The sequence below is a fragment of the Melanerpes formicivorus genome, unplaced genomic scaffold (assembly GCF_026170545.1).
Source record: "Melanerpes formicivorus ecotype bairdi unplaced genomic scaffold, bMelFor1.0.p_v2 SCAF_26, whole genome shotgun sequence".
In the NCBI taxonomy this organism is placed as follows: domain Eukaryota; kingdom Metazoa; phylum Chordata; class Aves; order Piciformes; family Picidae; genus Melanerpes; species Melanerpes formicivorus.
In genome coordinates, this window is record NW_027142378.1 from 9604218 (window position 1) to 9610249 (window position 6032).

The window sequence follows — 6032 nt, forward strand, 5'->3', positions numbered from 1 at the left end:
GTCTTAGGACTGAGTTATTTATCCATGTGTGATATTTCTCAAGCCATAAGCAACCTACCTCTCTGTTTTCCTCCTGGAGCAAAGCAGGGTATTGAAATGAGGGTCCCCAGAAGCCCAGAGGGGGTGGGTGGTGTGGCCAGTGGCTAGCTCCTCGCCAAGCTGTCTTGCTGCTGTGGGTGGGATGCAAATACAGGTTCTGGAGAGCTTGGATTGCCTGATTTCTAGCATTTAGTGTATGTCAGCCCCAAATACAGGGCTCTCAACACATCAGGTGGGATTTTCACCATGGATATGGGCTGTAAGATTCCTTCTCCCAGGCAACCAGTGGCAGAACAAGAGGAGACAGTCTCAATCTGCACCAGGGGAGTTTAGGCTGGAGGTGAGGAGGAAGTTCTTCTCAGAAAGAGTAATTGGCCATTGGGATGTGCTGCCCAGGGAGGTGGTGGAGTCACCATCCCTGGAGGTGTTCAAAAAAGGCTTGGCTGTGGCACTTGGTTTAGTTGTCAGGAGGTGTTAGGTATTAGGTTGGACTTGATGATCTCTGAGGTCTTTTCCAACCTGGTATATTCTGTGATTCTGTGATTATTCCCAGGGCTTTAATCTGTTTCCTTGGTGGCTGTGTGGGGCCCCAGCCCTGCTCAGCCTGGGCTGGGCATCTCTCCCATCAGTGTTTCCTGGCTCTCCACTTGCAGGAAGTGGTTTTGGGGGATGTTGTGGAAATTCTTTGTCTCTGCTTCCGCTTTCTTTTCCTGCTTGCACCCCCCACCCCTGCCAGGATGGCTCTGTGCTCCTTGGTTTGGTCCATGTCTGAGCAGCTGTGCTTTCTAAAAGCTGGAAAGGGCTGAGTGTTTAATAGCTGGTGTTAGCCTGGGTGATCCTCCCTGTGCCCAGGTGGGCCCAGGCACTGGTGCAGCTGTTCCTGGAGAGGCACTGTGGCTTTTGGCCAGGCTGCTCCCTCCTTCCTGGAGACAAAGGTGGCTCTTAATCTGCAAAATGCCCTCCTCTTTGGGTAGCAGGGGTGAGGGTGGGGGTGGGCTTCAGTGCAGACTGAGGGCCAGACTCCTCCTGCATGGCTAAATGGCTTTATTCCCACAAATAATGGGAGATGGCACACTGCCAAGGCTGCCCAAATCCTGTCCCCTTCTGACAGCATTGTGACTTTTCCTTTGTTTGGGATTAAATGGGCAACTGCCCACCTCCCTGGGCAGCCTGTTCCAGGGCTTCAAAACCCTTTCTGTGAAGAAATTTTTCCTAACATCCAACCTAAGCCTCGCTCAGCACTACCTGAGCTTAAGATGCTCACCCCACAGCCCCAGGGGTGGCCCCCTCTTCACCCTGATGCTGCTCCTGGTTTCCTTCTCCTGCTGTCAAAGGAAATGAAGGCTCAGCCTCACCAGCAAGGTTTTAGGATAAGGATTTTATAAGCACAACATTCCTGGGGAAACTTGAGGTTTGTTACCATGAGCTGCAGCACCAGCTGCTGCTGGGGGTATGGCAGCTCACTGACATTGTTCAGTGGTCACTGCAGCAGAGTAAGGGCAAATTCTCCTGTTGGTAAAGCAGCCTTTAGAGAAAATGTCCTTCTTGTTGCTTAAGGTAAGAGAAGGATTCATTTTCTTCTTGCTCTGCTCCTGTGCCCTGGGCACCCCTTGCCTGTGTTTGTCTTTCTTGGATTAACAGCAGCTGCTGCTGGTACAGCTCTGGCTCAGGGATGGGGTGGGGTGAGACATTCAGGGTCAAACTTGATGGGGCCATGAGCAACCTGATTTAGTGGGAGATATTTCTGCTTACTGCAGTGGAGGTGACCTTTGGGGGTCCCTTCCAACCCAGAGCAATCTGTGATTTTTCAAGAAGCAGGGCTTTGAATGTTGGGCTCACACAGGTAAGTTACTGAGGCGAGTTACTCATACGGGGTGAGATGCAGTGTGTCTGAAATCTGTGGCTTTACACTGTCAATTTTAATAAGATAAATTAACTTATGTTTCTTTAGCCCTCCAAAAAAGCATCTGTGCCACCAAAAGGCCAGCAGCTGTTCCTGGGCAATCATGTCCTCCAAGGGGGCAAGAGCTGTGTTACAGCTCTCAAGACTAATATCTTAATTGTAAATAAGTTTTTCCAGTGAATGGGAGAGAGTCCAGGGGATGGACAGGCCCCAAGGGGCTGAACAGAGCATAAGAGAGATGTGTATCCCATTTCATTGCAGAATTTCTATATAGTCTGAAGCACTGCTTGGTTTTTCTCTCCTTCTGTCCTCCTGTCTCTGCCTCTGACCTTGCTTGCTTGGGTTATGGTAAGGAACAGTGGTGGGCATGAGAGAGAGGGAACTTGTAGCTGGTAAGAGCCCTCTGGGCTTTGTCCAGGTGGGTCTGTACAGCTGGGCTATTCTCTAGTTGTATATGTGTATATATTTGTATATGTTTGTTAGCTTTCCTATTTAGCCTCCTTTTGTAAATACTCATTTCATTTAACTTCCAAATACTGAGGTAGTGTGGTCATTTACTCCTTCAGGTAAGTTCCAAGTTGTAAAGTGGTGCAAAAACCCAAACCTCAACAGGCTGGAACAACAAGGTGACAATCTGCAGGACCAGGGAGTGGAATGGTGCTACACAGGCGGCAGCTGTGGAGGGAGGAGGCCAGTGGCCATACTTGCATTGATTGCTATCAGGTAAGTAAGTGTGGCTGTGGGCTGGGAAAAGAGGGGTAGGTACATTGGTCATAGGATCACAGGATGTTAGGGGTTGGAAGGGACCTCCAGAAACCTAGTCCAACTCCCCTGCCAGAGAATCTAGCACAGGTCACACAGGAACACATCCAGATGGGTCTTGAAAGTCTCCAGAGAAGGAGAATCCACAATCTCTCTGGGCAGCCTGTTCCAGTGCTCTGTGAGCCTCACAGTGGAGAAGTTCCTCCTCATGTTGAGGTGGAACCTCCTGTGCTGTAGTTGATATCCATTGCCCCTTGTAAATGGTCCTACCCCATGAAGCTGGGGGAGCATGGCACCAAGCTGCAGCCTCAGCACAGTTCATGGGGTGTGACACATCTGCTTCCTTGTGGGTAAAGTGTAACAATTTCACTGGAAACCTGCTTGTGGGACTCCTGCCCCTCCTGCCATTCCTTCTCATCCCACAAGCTTTCCACCTGCCCCACAGCAAAAGGAGAGATGGAGCCAGGGGTGACCAATACTTATCTGCTGCCTTTGGACAAATCCCATCTGGAGTCCAAAATCCAATTTGCAAATCCTAATTGTTTAACTATAGCCCCATCTAATGGTACAAGTCCAGCTGCTCCCAGGCCCACACTGGGGTTTGGGTGCTGTACAGAAAATACCTCTGGAGCTGGGGCTTTCTCACCAGCATGCCATGCCAAAGCCATCAGCACTCTTGGGCCACATCCAGCCCATCAAATGTTTCTCGTGGACATTACAGCAGGGGGGTTGCTGCTGTCACCATGGCTCCCAGCTGGCTCCTTGAAGCACTGGTATGTTTTTTACCCCTCCCTTTCCCCCTCCTTCTCTCCCTTTTTTTCTGGTGTAAAAAAGCAGCAGTGCTGCTTTGATGAAGCTTGCTGGGCTCTGGCTCCCACCGCCTGAGCACGCTGTGCTAGGCAGGACAGGTAGGAGCTGATGCAGGAGGCTGTTGGGAGCAGTAGGCTCTGCTTCCCAAGGCAGAGCTCAGCTGCTTCCCAGCTCTTTCCTGCAAGGAAAAGTCTCCAGTTAACCCATGGAGTTGGCCCCAGGCATACAGCCTGTCCAGCCCTCTGGTTCCCTGGAGCTCCTGGGCTGAACCCCTGTAGCCATGTGGATCAAGGCATTAATCACAAAATCACAGAGGGGTAGGGATTAGCAGGAACCTCTGGAGATCATCTAGTCCACCTCCCCTGACAAAGGAGGATCACCTAGGGCAGGTCACACGGGAACACATCCAGACAAATCCAAAGGCTGCAGGGAAGGAACCTCTGCAGCCTCTCTGGGGCAGCCTGCTGCAGAGCTCCAGCATCCTCACAGGAAAGAAGCTTTTCCTTATGTTTACATGAAGCCTCCTGTGTTCCACTTTGTGTCCACTGCCCCTTGGCCTCTCACTGAGATAACCATGGAAAAGCAACTGGCCCCTTCTTGACCTCCACCTTTTAGTTATTCATAAGTTCTGGTAAGATTTCCTCTCAGTCTCCTCTCCTCCAGCCTCAACAGCCCCAGGTCTCAGCCTTTCTTTGTAAGAGAGAGGCTGCAGTTTCCTCATCATCTTTGTGGCCCTCTGTTGGACTCTCCCCAGTAGTTCCTTGTCTCTCTTGAACTGGGGAGCCCAGAACTGGACCCAGTACTCCAGAAGTGGCCTCGCTGGGGCAGAGTAGAAGGTAAGGAAAACCTCTCTTGACCTGCTGGTCACTTCCTAATGCACCCCATGATAGCATTGGCTGCCTTAGCCATGAGAGCATATTGCTGGCTCATGGAATACATGGTGGCTATCTAGTTCCAACCCCTCTGCCATGAGCAGGGACACCTTCCAGTAGCCCAGGCTGCTGAAGGCCTTCTCCAACCTGGCCTTGAACACTTCCAGGGAGGGGGCATCCACAACCTCCCTGGGAAACCTGTTCCACTGTCTCACCACCCTCACTGTAAAGAACTTCTTCCTCATCTCCAGTCTAAATCTCCCTCTTCCAGCTTCATTCTAGTCCCCCTCATCCTGTCACTCCAACCCCTTGTAAAAAGTCCCTCCCCAGCTTTCTTGTAGGCTCCCTTCAGGTACTGGAAGGCTGCTACCAGGTCTTCCTGGAGCCTTGTCTTCTCCAGGCTCAACAACCCCAACTCTTTTATTATTTGCTTCATGGCCCTACCAGCAAGGAAGGGGAGGGAAACCTGGCACACCTCCCATCAGGCTGCCTGGTTTCAGAAGGGCAGCTGAAAGTGGCTCTTTGTGGGGTGCCTTCTGCTGGGAGGGGGAGCTTGCCACCTCAGCCCCTTGTTTATCCAGCACTGGCAGGCTGGCTACCAAAGACTACCTGTAAGAATTAGTTTTGGCACAAAGCATCCCTGAGCAAGCCTTTGCCAAGGGAGTTGTCACCAGTCTGCAGGAAAACAGTTACTCATCTGGGGGAAAGTGACCCAGCCAGGCTGAGCAACCTGCACAGACTTTTCATGCAGCTTCATCTCTGCCTGCTAGAGACATTTCTCCTGCAAATCATTTGGCCTGTGGGGCCAGGCTGTGAGAGTTGGGGCTGTTAAGCCTGGAGAAAAGAAGGCTCCAGGGAGAGATTAGAGCAGCATTCCAGTACCTGCTGTTGAGATCTCACCTGGCATATTGCATCCAGTTTTGGGCTCCCCAGATCAGGAAGGAGGATCTGCTGGAGAGAGTCCAACCGAGGGCTACAAGGATGGAGCACTGCCTTGTGAGGAGAGGCTGAGAGCCCTGGGGCTGCTTAATCTGGAGAGAAGACTGAGAGGGGATTTAAAAAATGTTTATAAATATCTGAGGGCTGGGGGTCAAGAGGGAGGGGACAGGCTCTGCTCACTTGCACCCTGGGATGGGACAAGGGATGTAAACCACAGTACAGGAGGTTCCACCTCAACATGAGGAGGAACTTCTTCACTGTGAGGCTCACAGAGCACTGGAGCAGGCTGCCCAGAGAGGTTGTGGAGTCTCCTTTTCTGGAGACTTTCAAGACCCATCTGGATGTGTTCCTGTGTGACCTGTGCTAGATTCTCTGGCAGGGGGGTTGGACTCGGTCCCTGGCCTTCCCTTCCAACCTCTAACATCCTGTGACTTTTTATAAGGGTTAGTAGTGATAGGTCAAGGGGGAATGGCTTTGAGCTGGAAGAGATTTAAACTGGAGAGAAAAATTCTTTCCTGTGAGGGTGGTGAGACACTGGAACAGGTTGCCTAGGGAGACTGTGGATGGCCTCTCCCTGGATATCCTTCAGCTGACCTGCCTGGATGTGCTCTGGTGTGATCTGGTACAGGTGATCCTCCTCTGGCAGGGGCTTGGCCTGCATGATCTTTCAAGATTCCTTCCTGCCCCTAACATTCTGTGATTCTATG